This window comes from Gracilinanus agilis, chromosome 6, assembly GCF_016433145.1.
Source record: "Gracilinanus agilis isolate LMUSP501 chromosome 6, AgileGrace, whole genome shotgun sequence".
NCBI classification, from domain to species: domain Eukaryota; kingdom Metazoa; phylum Chordata; class Mammalia; order Didelphimorphia; family Didelphidae; genus Gracilinanus; species Gracilinanus agilis.
In genome coordinates this window covers 132,179,591-132,195,343 of record NC_058135.1, presented here as the reverse complement: position 1 = coordinate 132,195,343, position 15,753 = coordinate 132,179,591, and positions in this window count along the sequence as shown.

The following is a 15,753-nucleotide window of genomic DNA, read 5'->3' as shown; positions in this document are numbered from 1 at the left end:
TTGACTCTAAACGATCACACAAGTGTAAATATCAATAATATAGAAATAGATCTTGATCAATGATACATGTAAAACCCAGTGGAATTGCTTGTTGGCTATGGGAGAGGGGTAAGGGAAGGGGAGGGAAAGAACATGAATTTTGTAACCATGGGAAAAATATTCTAAATTAATTAATTAAATAAAATTTTCCCAAAGCAAAAAAAAATTAATTAAAAAAAAATAAAAGAGCTGACCGACATGATTGCTGAGCCAATGTCAATGATCTCTGAAGGATCATGAGAAATGGGAGGGGTGCCATAGGACTAGAGGAAGGGAAATGCCCTCATTTTCAGAGAAAGTAGAATGAAATTTAGAAAGCTAGTAAGTTTGTCTTTCAGTCCTGATAAAATTCTAGAGCATAATAATGAATAAAGATTAGTGAACATCTTGAAAAGCAACCTAGAGGCAGATAAGTGACATAGTAGATAGAGTGCCAGACCTGGAGAACCTGAGTTCAAATGTGACCTTAGACACTTCCTAGTTGTGTGACCCTGGGCAAGTCACTTAATCTCATTTGCCAAGCCCTTGCCTTTCTGTCTTAGAATTGTTACTAAAATAGAAAGTAAGGGTTTAAGGGGCAAGGAGCAATCAGGGATCAGAAAGAGATAATTTGGACTATCCGGGGAATGTTTGATGCATGTAACATTAATCTAAATTTTAGCAAAGTATAAACAATTTCTCAAGCCGTTCTTGAAAACAAAATGTCAAGATAGAAGCTAAGTGGTGGTACATTTAAAAAGACTTGGAACTGGTCAAATAGCTAAGAGTAATCATTAATAGTGCTATTACAATTTAGGAGACAATATCTAGTGGAATGCCCCAGAGATCTCTTCTTGGCCATGTACTGTTTAATGTTTTAATCAATGACTTCTCTAACGTCATAAATAACATGTTTATCAGATTTTCAAATAATATAAGACTAGGAAGAAACACAAATATTTTGAAAGATTAGAATACTTGATCTAATTTAATGAGCTTAAGTTTAGGCATAAGGACTAGACCTGTGATTTTATTTGTACAGGATTCTGTAGAGTCAGGAATTTTCAGGTTGGCACCTTCTCTGTAATTCCTAGTCTTAGAGAGTTGGCCAGAGTCCTGAGAGGTAAGTGACTTGCCCAGGGTTGCATAGCTCATATTGTCAGAAGTGAGTCTTAAACCAGTATCTTTCTGGCTCTGAAGACATCTCTCTATCCACTACCCTGTACTGTCTTAAATATAAAAGGGATGAATAGAAAATATGAAAATTGGCATAATAAATAAACTTCACAAGTATGAGACAAAGGAGATACTGCTCAATGAGGTGCATGTGAAGATGATCTGCAAGCTTTTTGTGGATTGAAAAGGTTGGTATAAGACAAAAGTATGATAAGTCAGGCCAAAAAAAAAGGTAAGCAAGCATTAGGTTGCATCAAATGGTCAAAGTATCTATGGAATGAATAAAGAGGTGAGAGTCCTACTATGCCCTGACTGGAAAGACAATATCTGGGACCCTGTTCAGTTCTAGGTATTACATTTAGGACGGGCATTACTCTGGAAGTCCCTCCAGTCTCTAAGATTCTAAGAGCTCTATCACCATAAGTAGTTAGCTTGTTCAGTGGAAAGAAATACCAGATCTTTGTGCTACACCCACGACAACTGAGACAGCCCACAGAAGATCAGAAGTAGATATTGAACTCTTTCACATAAGGAAAAGGAACAATTACTGAACTCCCCAACAAAGAGGTTGGATGCTATGGGACGAGAGAAGTTGGTCCAAGAAAATGAAAGCTCAATCAGATGAGGTAATGGTCCAGAGATGAAATAATGAGTGGGAAATTATTAGTTATTGTGTTCAGTGGATATGCCTTCCTTAGCCTGAGAGGGCACAACTGATCTGAATACAAACAGGAATTGAGGTTTTACTGTTCTGCAAAATGCAGCTAGGTGGCTCAGAAGATAGAGAGCTGGGCCTGGGTCAGGAGGATTTGAGTTCAAATTTAGCCTCTCTTACTAGGATCTTGGGCAAGTTGCTTAACCTCTATTGCCTAATAGGCAGTGAGGTGACTCAGGAAATAGGGTGACTGCCATGGAGGTAGGAAGACCTTAGTTCAAGTTCAGCCTTAGATACCTACTAGCTGTGTGACCCTGGGAAAGTCACTTAAACCTGTTTGCCTTACTGGAGAAGGAAATGGCAAACCAAGAAAACTCCATGAGGATAATGAAAAATCAGACATACCTAAATAGTAACAACAAAATTTTCCAAAAATGTATTAATGGTAAATATAACCTTTCTTTGCATTCTTTAGTTGTCTATCTTTCTTGCACATGGTTTATTTGTAAGATCTCTGTATATTTTCTATTTTGGATCAAGAGCTTCTTTTGAATTTGTAGGATAAACAATATATAATACAACATAACATGATTCAGGAAGTATAATTTTTGAAAATTATTTATTTACTTTTATTTTTTAATTTATAAGTAGAAACAATTTTTGGCAAATGTTTTCTGACATTTTGGATTTAAATTTTCTCCCTTTCTTCCACCTTCCCTGAGGCAGTAAACAGTAAATAAGTTATACCAGTGCCTTCATGCAATACATATTTCCATATTGCTCATGCAGTGATAGAAGGCACATATCACAAATACAGTAAAAAACTCATGAAGGAAATAAAGTGGAATATGGTATTCTTTTATCTGTAATCAGATTCCAAGAGTTCCTTCTTTGGCTGTCAATAACATTTTCCATCAAGTGTCCTTTGTGGATATGTTGGGGACTTGCTTGGCTGATAATAGTTTAGTCCTTCACAGTTGATCATTATATAACATTTCTGTTACTGTGTTCATCATTCTCCTGGTTCTGCTCACTTCACTTTGTATCAGTTCATAGAAGTCTTTTCAGGTTTTTCTGAAATCATCCTGTTCCTCATTCCTTCTAGCACAATAGTATTTCATTACAATCATATACCACACTTTGTCAGCCATTCTCCAATTGATGGACATCCTTTCAATTTCTAATTCTTTGCCTTTATCTCTGATCTCTTTGGGATACAGATCCAGTAGTAATATTTCAGCAAGTATATCTTAAGTACCTCCTATGAACAGAACAGAAAGAAAGTGCATGAGGCACTTGTGGAGATCCAAAGTTTAGATTAGACAGAGCCTCTGCCCTTTTAGGACACAAAGTCCAGCAGGAAGGGGGGGGAACTATCACAGTTATTTATAATCCATAATTATTTTCTACTACTTATAGTCTTTGAGTTACCTAAAATATTGAGAAGTTAAGTAACTTGCTTAGGGGCATGTAGTCAGTGTGTTGGAGACAAAACTTGGCCCCAGACCTTCTTGGCTTCAAGGCCAGTTTTCTAATCACTAAATCATGGTTCTTTAGTAAGCAATTCTAATATTAATAAATAAAATTATGGGCTATAGAAATATAATCTCCAAAGTGAGGGAAGTAGTTATTTCCTTGGTTTGATTGCATTTGAAATATCATGTCCAGTTCTGGACAACACATTTTAGAAAGAGCATTGGGAAACTGGAATATTTCCAGAGCAAGGCTTCTTCATTTTTTTGTGTCATAGACCCCAATGGAAGTCTGGTGGAACCTTTGGATCCTTTCTCAGAATAATGTTTTGTTGATTCTGTTTATAATAGAAGGAAATGCTAGATTTCAGTTCAAGTTAATGAAATTAAAGATGTAATTTTTTTTCCTATCTGAGTTGTTAGTAGATGCCCTAAAATTTATCTATGAACCTCTTGGAGGTCCTTGGGTTATGGCTTTGATATGGAAGGTGACTAGGATATTGAGGTCATAGGAAATTATTCTAGAAGAGGATACATTTTAATTTTTATACCCTTATCTTCCATCTTAGACTTAATACTGTATATTGGTTCCAAGGCAGAAGAGTGGTAAAAGCTAGACAGTGGGGTTAAGTGACTTGCTCAGGGTCACATAAATAGTATCTGAGGCCAGATTTAAACCGGACTTTCTATCTCTAGACATGGCTTTCAATCCTCTGAGTCACCTAGCTATCCCCTACCTTTTTTCTTAGTACCAATTCTAAGACAGAAGATAAGCAAGAGCTAGGCAATTGAGGTTAAGTAACTTGCCCAGGGTCACACAACCAAGAAGTATTAAGATCAGATTTGAATCCGGTCCTTTGACTCAGGGCCTGACCCTATGCTACATAGCCGCCCCCTTGGATAAGTGAAAATACGGTGGTTCACATTTATTGATTCATGAACCCTTTGAGGGATTACAGGGATGATTCAAGAGATTCTTGCTTAAAGTTCTTTAATGTGTCTTTAGCAGTAAATAATTGCAGAATATTCTGAGTAGTGTATTAAATTACCTTAGGGTTCACAACACACTTTTTTATGGTTAAAAGGGATTTACAGAACAACAACAACAAAAACCCTGAAAACATTACCGAGTTACATCCAAGATGTAAGTGCATCCAAGAGATACAAAACAAAATGCTTTGGGGCTTAAGGAGAAAACAAAGGAGGGCTAACAAAGATTCCATTTAGGAGGTAGTATTTAAGTTGGTCATTAAAGGATGGGGAGGAATTTAAAAGATGAAGAGAAGGGATAAGGGCATTCTAGTGAGCCACCATTAATTCCAAACCATGTGTTTTATGAGCAGGAAGAATGAAGATGGAGGTGAGTGTTGTTAGGCAGGAAGTCATCATCCTTTTTAGTCAGGTTGCATGTGGTATAATTGAATCTCCCAGGTGTGAAGGGCAGATGCCACACAATTAAACATTCTGGTATAATCTGTAACCATTATTCTCCACATATAAGATGGAGAGCATGGAGGACATGGCAGAAATATCTTGGGAACAATGATGAAGGCAGTTATACTAAGTATAAATAACAACAACAATAATTAATATAACATAGAAATTATGTGAACTGTATACTTTTCAAAGTGTTTTCACATCAAATCCAATGTGATAGAGAGGAAAGAGTACTGGATTTGGAGTCAGAAAACTTAGGTTCAAATGCTGGCTCTTCCTGGGTGATCTTAGACAAATCATTCAACCCCTTTGAGCCTTAATTCCCTTATCTAACAAGTAAGAGGATTGGACTAATATGAGGAGGTCCCTTTCACTTATTCAATGATCCTGTGAACTCATTTGATCTCTGGATTATACTATCTCTTCCCCACATTATAAGGGCAGCTATGTAGCTCTGTAGGTAGATCACCGGATCTAGAGTCTAAAAGACTTGTTCAAATTTGGCCTCATACACTTCCTACCTATGTGATCCTCAGCAAATCCCTGCCTCCTCAACTTCTTCATCTGTAAAATGGGGGATAATAATTATATCTACTTCCCAGAATTGTGAGTATTAAGTGAGATAATAATTGTAAAAGCACACAGTGCTTAGCCTATAGTAGGCATTACATTAGTATTAGCTATTATAACCATTATTCTACTTTTGTAATATCAGTCAATCCATAACAGCTTTATAATATCTTGTTATGTTCATCATTGTGCCAGGTACTTGGGAAAAACAAAAACCAGCCAGTCCTTTTCCTCAAGAAGCATATTTTGGTCTAGATAGAAGAAACAGTGGATACAAAATGACACAAGAAAGTCATTGGCAGTTGGTTGCAGAAGCCATTAGCTTGAGAAGAGAAGTTCTCACATTAGTCACAGAAAGTATTTCAACATAATGCTCCTACATTGAATGAACAGCTTTGCCCCTTTATGGTTGCATAGACTCTCCTCTTTTGGAGGGAAGAGTCTCAGGCTGAATCTCAGTGAACTTAGAGAGGAGACTTGTAGAAAATGAAAAACTTGCTTGAGAACCATGTACATCAGAAGGGGCAGAAATATCCAAGGTAGAAGATATCAGAATTTCCTTTTCTGGATCATCAGCCAGTTAGACTTTCTCTGCCTTAAATGTAAACCCTTCATTATTGCCGTAGCATTTTCATATGTGTGTGTGTGTTCCAAAAGAGAATTTATTCATATAGAAGATTCAAATGGAATTCTAAGAAGGTGGATAAGTTTTTTTTTAAGAAACTTGTCTCCTCCCACACAGCTAGGTTTTTAACAGCTTAATAGAAGCTTTATATGAGGAAGCTCTAATATGCAGGATTTCATCCGTGTCATATTTTTATGCTTTTTCCTCTCATCATCTTCTATTCTTTTTTTTAACCAGCTTTTTTTCTACCCCATTTCTTTTTAATGCTTTCCTGTGTCATATGTCACCAGTACTAGAGAACAATTTGGAATGCATACTTTCCTGACATGAGCACCTCTGAAGGTCATTCAGATTACATTCAGATGTGTACAGAATTGTTCTTTCTTTTCTGATGATGATCTCAGTGTTTAAAGCATCTGTGATTTCACTGATGTGGCTGTTCCCTCTAAATTTGCAGATCGAAAAGCCAGCTGTGTCTTATTAAGCGGCCTTTGAGAAGTAACATGGGTTAAAACAGCATCGCCTGATGGCCAGCTTCATGGTGGTTGGTCTCTCCCAATTTTGTCAGACCATCACAGAATCTTAAGGTTAGAAGGAACGTTAGAGAACATTGACTCCAATCCTTACCTAAATGAGAACATTTACTACAACACACATGGCTTATATTTAGACATTTCTTGGAGACTCCCAAAGAGGGGGATCCCACTACTCCCTGAAGTATTCCATTCTCCTTTTGGAAAGTAGATTTATAGAAAGGCTTCCTCATATTCAAATAATCAAATGGAATTGTGACCTCATCAATGTGGATATCCTTGCTACTGATGCAGAACAGGCCATTTTTCCTGCCATCTTGTGCTAGTCTTATTAAGATGGCCATGTTGGGAAATGGGTGAGGAAGAAATCTATCCAAAATGCTAGAGTTCTTTCTCAATTTCCCTTGGCATAGTGGAGCACATAAAGCTTTCTTTCCCTCCCTTAAATTCTCCCTTCTACCAGACTTTCCTACTTCTGTTGATGGTACCCCCATTCTTCCAGATTCCTAGGTTCATAACTTTGGTTTTATCCTCAACTCCTCCCTCTCCTTCTCCCTATTCCCAACCCCACATGTTCAATGGTTATTCCTCATTCTTGCCACATGATAAACTCATTTTCTTTGATCATATATTGCTTTGGTGATATCCTTTACTAGGGTTTTTATTATTTGTTATATGTTGTAGTTAAGTGGTGCAGTGGGTAGAACACTGGGGCTTAGAATCAAGAAGACTTATCTTTCTGAGTTCAAATCTGGCCTCAAACACTAGTGGTCTGCTCATGAGCAAGCCACTTTGCCCTGTTTGCCTCAGTCCCTCATCTGTAAAATGAGCTAGAGAAGGAAATGGCAAACCTCTCCAGTATCTTTGCCAAGAAAACCCCAAATGGGGTCCTGAAGAGTCAGACATGACTGAAATGATACAAGTAGCCTATGCACACCCACTATGCTTCTCCCCTGGTCCTCTTAACTATTACCCAGTTTTTATACTTCAGGAAGGGTAGTGTTCTATGCCTAAAGGCCCGCTGCCACATTAATAGACTAGTGGTTTTTATCAAGATAAGCCTTCATTTGAGGAAGAAGTTTGAGTCCATCGAAGGAACTTTGTATTTTCCTGTAAGCAAACCAGAAACTACTCTTTTTTCTGTTTAATTTTGGTCCTAGTTTTGCTTGGTGGCAATAGTTGCAGTTAATTTGAAACACGATTGTTGTTAACTGAAAACTTAATTTTGGGCCTAATTTGTCCATCTGCAGTCAAATAAAGTCAACAAGCTCTTATGTATGTCAGATACTGTGATAAACAATGGGGGTACAAAGAAAGGTGAAAATTGTCCCTGACCTCAAGGATCTCCATTCTTTTTTCTTTAAATAATTTTTATTTTTACCCAAGTATAAATAAAAACAATTTTAACACATTTAAATTTTTATTTGAGTTCCAAATTCTTTTCCCCCTTCTCACCTCCCTTCCTCCTTCCCTCTCCAACTCCCCACCCCCTCCCTTAGATGGTAAGCAATCTAATATTGATTCTACATGTGCAATCATGTAGAAAGCTGTTCATCCACTTTTGGTGTCCACCTGTAGTCCATCACCCAACTCTCCCTTGTAGCTCCAGGGACTTTTCCATATTAGTCATTTTGTGGAAGAGATCTCAAGAAAGGAAAAAAAAGAAAGTGAAACAGAACATATTTTGATCTGCATTCAGACTTCATTAGTCCTTTCTCCGAGCAGATGGCATTTTTCATCATGAGTCCTTTGGGATTATCTTAAATCACTGTAAAAAGGCCTAAGTCATTCATAGTTATCAAAAAATATTCCTGTCATATGTAATGTTCTTCTGGTTCTGCACAATTCACTTTGTGTCAGTTCATGTTATCTTTCCAAATTTTTCCAAAATTATCCTGCTTGTCATTTCTTAAAACATAATAGTTATATGCCAATCATATGCCACGGCTTGTTTAGCCATTCCCCAGCTAATGGATAACGCTTCAGTTTCCAATTCTTTGCCACCACAAAAAGAGCTATAATAAATATTTTTTGTTCTTTTCCTTTTTTAAAAATCTCTTTGACATACAGACCTCATAGTGGCATTATTGGATCAGAGGGTATACACAGTGTTAATGCCTTTTGGGCATAGTTTCAAATTGAGGAGCCTTCATTCTAACGGGAGATACATTATGAAAACAACTATGTGCATACAAGCTATGCTCAAGATAAATAAAGATAATCTCAGAAGGAAGTTTTTGAGAGGGATCAGGAAAGGCCTCTTGCAGAAAGTCAGAGTTGATCTGAGACTTAAAAGAATCTAAAGAAGCCAAGAAGCTGAAAGGAGGATGGGTTCCTCCAGTGTGTTGTATGTAGTCAATAGGGAGAAACTTGAGGCATGGAGACTCACCAGAAGACTTTTGCAATAGTCTAGGCTTGAAGTGATAAGAGCCTGTACCAGGGTGATGGCAGTGTCAGAAGAGAAATGGGTGAATATATGAACGATGTACCAGACTTGGCAATAGACTGGACACGAGGAGAAGGGTAATACCTAAGAATGAGAATTTGAGAGTGGTCAGGAAGAGCTGCCCAAAGATATTTGTACTGATAGATAAAACTAATAGAATTTTTAACCTGACTACTGAACATCATTATTCACTTAGTCATCCACATCCTGTGTGGATGATTAAGTTGAACTCTTCCAAATGATTATTATTAGCAGTAACAATAATAAAGCTACTATTATTATTATCCAGGAGGCTCTATAATTTTCTAGGACTTGATGAAAACAGCACAATGACCTTCACAAATAATAGCATATGTAAAATGTCATCATCTCTAGGAGATTCTTCTTCAACTTGGACTCTGGGTTTGGATCTCTTCCAGGACTGGCGCAAACACCTTTGTCTAGCATACATCTCCTTATTTTGTGCCTTGCCTAATATTTACTGTGGGAGAGAGCTGTTGAACAAGATTATCTCTTTTTTCAATACTTGTGTAATTTTGATCTACGGAATCTTGTTGATTCCTTTAAGGCTGTTTTTACTCTATCAAAATTTTTTATAGCAGATAAAATAAAATAAAGGGGAAGATTATATTTGCCAAATTTTTGAGTTATGTGTGATGTTAAAGAAAAAAAAACAACTGTAATATAAGTCCATTGTTAAGAGTACCTTCAGAGTGTGAATAAATTAATCATATTGTTAAAGTTTTACAAAGTTGGGAAAGTGTGCATATCAATTGGTAGTTGTTAATATCATTAGTAACCTTTTTATATTAATAAATTCTGAGATCTTTTCAGATTGATAGGACCTGCCAGAAGTTGTTCTCCTCCAATACAGTCATGAAGAACCCAGGCTCAGCTCAACGCTCAGATAAAGAATTTTATGGACATCATTAGTCTGTAAAATGGGGATTATGATTCTTGCATTACCACCTTTGAATGTAGTTTGGTTTGGAGGAGATAATGCATTAAATCTTTATCTAAAATGCTCTATCAATGCAAACATTTTAAATTTTCTTCAAGCATGGTACAGCTTTTCTTTTTAGAAGCGAGGTATTTTAAATGTTTTGCTAGTGTTTTCCCCCTTCTTTATTTTTTTGCTCTCTGATTTCTTTCCTTTTTCCCTATCCAATATGATTTAGAAAAGGAATGAGAGATTTGTATATCATTCATGGGTTTGTTCTTACCAGCACTGTGGTAGAATGTAGATCATTTAAGTTTTCTTGAGCCTTCACTTCTCAAATCTGGCCTCAGATACTTAATAGCTGTGTGACCCAAAGCCAATAATTTCCTCTCTGTTTCAGTTTCCTTATCTGGAAAATGAAGATAATAGCACCTACCTCCTTGCATTTTTGTTCATCTTTCTTTTCAAAGAGGATCAGTGACATTGTAGGATGATATCTTGACCTCTATGTGAATTGTATTTAAGTGAGGAAAAGTTGTATGAAGTGTTAGCCTCACTCTCTCTTTCAGAGTCATTGAAGTCTAGTGGCAGGACAAAAGTCAGGACAACTGGAGATGGTCTGGAATGCAATGGATGACCCCAATTGGCCTCTTCAATGTCTGACCAAATTCTAAGTGCTCCATAACGTCTGCTTCAGCAGCCTTCATGGCTATTGGAACAGATTATTCTCATTGGCCTTTTCCACCTGGGGATGTCTTCATATATATGGGGTAGACAATCCCCTAACTCATTAATAGGTTTGAGGTCTGTCTGTTGCTCTCAACTTGGTATAGCCAGTCTGCTGAGACAGTTTTACTGGGGTATGGTCTCTGTGCAAATTATAGTTTCCTGGAGCCACAAGGGAAAGTTGGATGATGTATGACAGGTGGACACCAAAAGTTGATGGGTAGCCTTGAAAAGGGCTCAGCAGGCCCTCATAGTAGATGGGCTATTCCTCCCTGAATACCTCCTTCAACAATGATGGCAAACCTTTTAGAGACTGAGTGCCCAAACTGCAACCCTTACACTGTATGTGAGCCCCCTGCCTTACCCTAGACAAGGGAAGGAGGAAGTGATCCCATGGGCTGTTAAGCAGAGGGGTGGGTGAAGTGAGAAATATCCTCAGGCATGTGTGGAGAGGGGGAAGGGAGCAGTACCCCTGGAACACTCCAGCATGTGTGCCATAGGCTCACCAACATGACCCAAGGATTATGGGAGGATAGAATGAGATAAAATGTAAAAATACTTTGTAAGCCATAAAGAGCTAGATAAATGCTGGCTTTAATGCCGTTTCTTACTTGCTATAATGTTTACTTCTATGCTGCTTTTCATGTCAATGAATTTCTCTTCTGAGTTCTTACTACCAGGATATGCCATCTTTCTTAGGCTGTATCTTGGATAGACCAAAATTCTACAGAATAATGTGGAATATTCCCTCTCTTCCCATGGGACTATATAGATGGAAAATGAAACATTATGGGAAATGAAATTCAGAGAGTATGCACAAAGCTAATGAGATTCATTGTCTGCTTTTTGTTCCCTTGTTAACTTCTCAAGTTTCAGAACAATAGTGGGTTTTGCTAAAAATACCATCTTTCTTTGTCATTCCTTTGAATTTTCAAAAAGACTCTTTTTTCAACACCTTTACAAATGATTTGACATTTAATTCTGTCACCTTTGCCCTTATCCTTAACCAAAACACTGCCAATCAATTTATCAGCTTCTTTCCATTTTAGAAAGGTCAAAAATCAGAGGGAGCTTTGATGGAAGAATGACTTTGGTTAAAACCAACAGATTTCCCTTTCTACCTCTTACCTACTTGTGTTCTCTATTTTTCCATCTTATAGTTCAATGATAATAATATAAATCATTACTTTTCATTTGTTACAAACAGCAGAACCAGTCTCTTTTCTTTTCTTGCAAGGCCAAAAGAACAGCCAGCACCATATCGTGTTATAGGATAGGGGAGCCCCAAGAACATCAGTGAGGCATAAGCTAAGGAGCTGAGGCATAAAAAGACTTATTTCTCTGCCATCACCATGAGAGCTGCTCATTTCCATCCACAATTACTTTTCTCCTATACTGCCTTGGCATACTGACCCAGGAGCAGGAAGCTGAGATAGAAAATTGACTTTTCATAGCTACTTCTAAATTTTCCACCTGCCCCATTGTTCATAGGGGACCAGCAGGGACCCACCCCTCTGCCACCACACTGGCCATCGTGTACTTTTTCCTCCTTGCCACAGCCACAGCCTGGAGCCATTTCTGGTCAGGATGCCTGGGCACTGTCCAGTGCCAGGGGGAGGGCCTCAAAATATTTTCCTGATCAACAGCCCAACTACCACGAAGTCACTGGGTCAAAAACTCCTTAAGCTAAGGTTACAATCTACATAACTGCTCCCAGGGCTTGTTGTTTGTTGACTGGTGCAGGCATCTCCACTTCCACCAGGCCAGGCCACCACTGGGGATGATCAGATTTTTTCTAATGTTCTCCCTAATTTTCTTAAGTAGGACAACTGCTTTACCCTGACTTCTAATGATTTCTGATGCTTTAAAGTTCACTTTGAGGCATTATTTTAAATTATTTGGGAGAGCTAGCTAATTTCTTGCTGTATTCCTCCATCTTTCCATAATCCTCAGTAAGTAGTTTCCTAATGAATGGTTTTGTTTGATAGATCTGTTTTTATAACAAAACCATTTGCTCACAGCTCAAAGGTATAGAATTTTAAGAGATTTTAGAGATCAGTAAGCCTAAGCTCCTCATTTCACAATTCAGGAAACTGAGGTCTACAGAGGTAATTAATGGCAGAGGCAGGACTGGAATCTGACTTCAAAACCATTTCTCTACACCATCGTAAAACTTTTAATCATGAGGATCATAGGGTAGAGTTCAGGGAAAGGGGGAAACATGTTTATAAACCAATACATATAGAGCATTCCACACTGGTTCTCAATACTATCTGCTAGACAAAAGAATACTCAAAATCAATTTACATAAATTTGCCAAAAGGAGAGTGTGCTAACCCCTTTCCATTTTGTTGTCTGTTTAAGAGTTTGGACTTAACTTTTGTCAAACGCTTTTCCCTTTGAATTTGCAAAGGTCCAGTCCAGTGCAGAATACAAGAGAAAAGAAATCCCAATGGATTTGGAGACAGAGAACCTGAATTTAAATTCCAATTATGTTGCATACTACCATTATGATCTTGAACAAGTCATTTACCCTCTTGGGTCCTAGTTTCCTCAGCTGTGAAATGAAGAAATTAGACCAGTTGCTCCTTACTGCCCTTTTGAGCTTTAAATGCTATGATCTCCATCACTATCTGAGCCAACAACAAAGTTGATGAGGAATGGAAAGGGGTAAAAATATACAAGTTCAAATTTTGGCTCAGCTATTGATTTTCTACTTAGGTCAAGTTTACCAAATTGAAAGCTTCTTGAAATGAGGGAATATGTCATGTTCACCTTTGACTTACTGTCGGCTCCCTAAGTGCTTTGCCACCCACTAGGTATTTGTGTGATGATACTGAAATTTTTTGGATGAATGAATTAAAAGATGATTGGTTCACTTATTTTTTCAGTCTCAACAATTAATGACAATTGCAAAACAGCAACTTTAGCTCTATCTAAACTAAGCTGATTGTGAGAGAGCCAAAATGAATACATTTTCTCTGCTATGGTCCTATTCACCCGTCCTATGGAAAGAATGCTGGATCAGGAATCAGCTTCCTTGTCCCTCATTAATTATTATTATTCATATTGCTCTAATCATTGCTGCTCCTTTTGTCCTTTCTTTATCAAGATGCCACTCTTCATGGTGGCTATAATCACTAGTTCAGATTTCTTTGGCACTATGAGGTTTACAAAGTGTGTTCTTTAGAGCAGCTAGGTGGCTGTGTGGCTAGAGAGCCATATCTGGCTGGAGTTGGGAGACCCTGGGTTCAACTCTGGCTTCAGATACTTCCTAGCTGTGTGACCCTGGGCAAGTCATTTAACCCCAATCGCCTAGTCCTTACCATTCTTCTTCCTTGGAACCCATATTGATTCTAAGAAGGTAAAGTGTTTTTAAAAAACAAAACAAAAAGCCAAATTTTCTTCTCTCACAAGAAACCTAGGATGTGGGTATTATAAATATTCTAGGATACTCAATTAAGTGAAGAAAATATACATTCCTCAGTTAGGATGCAAGTAAGTATCTAGAAAACTGTAGTCATTTTATAACTTTGTGCCTATAACACCCAGTGTAGTACTTTGTATATTGTTGTTACTCAGTAATGTCCGTGGAGTTTTCCTGTCAAAGATAGGAGAGTGGCTTGCCATTTTCTTCTCCAGTGGATTAAGACACAGCATTGATAACTTGATCAGAGACGCATTGCTAGGAAGTACCTGAGGCCATATTTAAATTCATGCTTTCCTTCATGGCCAGTGCTTGATCCATTGAGCCACCTAGCTGCCTCCTAGAAAATAGGGGTAAAGTGACTTGCCCAAAGTCACTTAGCTAGGAAATATCTACATCTGGATTTGAATTCAAGTCCTCCTGACTACAGACCCAGCTATCTACTGAGCATCCAGCTGCCCCTGCCTTGTATATAAATACTTGATTTAAATTTGTTGAATTGAATCAAGAGAAAACAACTTGCTCAGAGTATCACAGTATTAAATACCATTAAATACCTTGGAGCTCCAGCTCCAAGGCAGGTCTTCTGACTCTATGACTTGTGTTTTTGCCATTATAGGTAGGGCTTAACGGACTAGAGTTGTAATAAATAATTATCCTTCCTCTTGTGTTGTTGCTACTCATGTCGGAAAACCCTCCTCTCCTTACACAAATGGTTTAAGCACAACTTTGTGGGGATTTCTCTTCTATTTAGCTCATTGCACCACTCCTCGCAAATTCTGGGAGCTCCTGTATATGACACCACCTAGAACATTGTCAATAACTTCCTTTTCTTCAAAACTCAAAGGAGGAAAGTTTTGTTTATAGGTCAAAACAAGCCAATGGAGCTCAGGAGAAAGGCATCACAAAATAGCAACCTTTGCAAATGAACCATCTTCCATAGCGGACCTGCAGAATTCAGCTTCTCTCTAATTCATAGATTTAGCACTAGAAGGAGCCTATTCAAGCCTCTCATTTTCCATGGGATAAATAGGGCTACCAGTAGCTGTTGCCTCTCCAAGATCCTCAGTAAATGGCTCCTACTGCAGGCTTCCCACCTTGGTTGTGGTTTCGTGTTAATGATCCTCATCATTTCTCCCCCTATAATTCTTCAAATGTTCCTCCAAGCCTAATTCCTCTTGCCATTCTGCTCAGCTATTGGCTAGTGATGTCACTCTTTTTGTTGAGGACTTTGTCTCATGACTGCCCAAAGAAATACTTGAAGGTTTCATTATACAGTCCCCTGCTCTGGACTGTCTCCCCAGTGGGCAGTTACTTTTCCTACAGATCTTAGGATAGTGATGGCAAATCTTTAGAGTTGGAGTGCCAGGCCCCACCCTACCCTACCCCCAGACCAAGTGCTATGCCTGCCCCACCCTAGAGACTTTGTGCTGTGCCCCTCCTCCCACTGAGTGCTGGGCGTGCCCACTTACCCCACACAGGGCAAGTAGAAAGTGCTTTCATTGGGGTGCTGGGTAGAGAGGTGGGTAATATGAAAAAATGTCATTGGGTATGGTGAAGAGGAGGGGAGGGAGCAGCTCCCCCAAGTCCCTCTGTCTTTCAGTAACAAACTCTGGGGATGGGGGGTGGAGAGAGTGCTCTGTGTGCCATCTTTGGGATCGGTGCCATAGGTTCATCATCATCACTGTCTTAGGGTGTTCGTGTAGGTCCAAGCTCCTACTACTATCT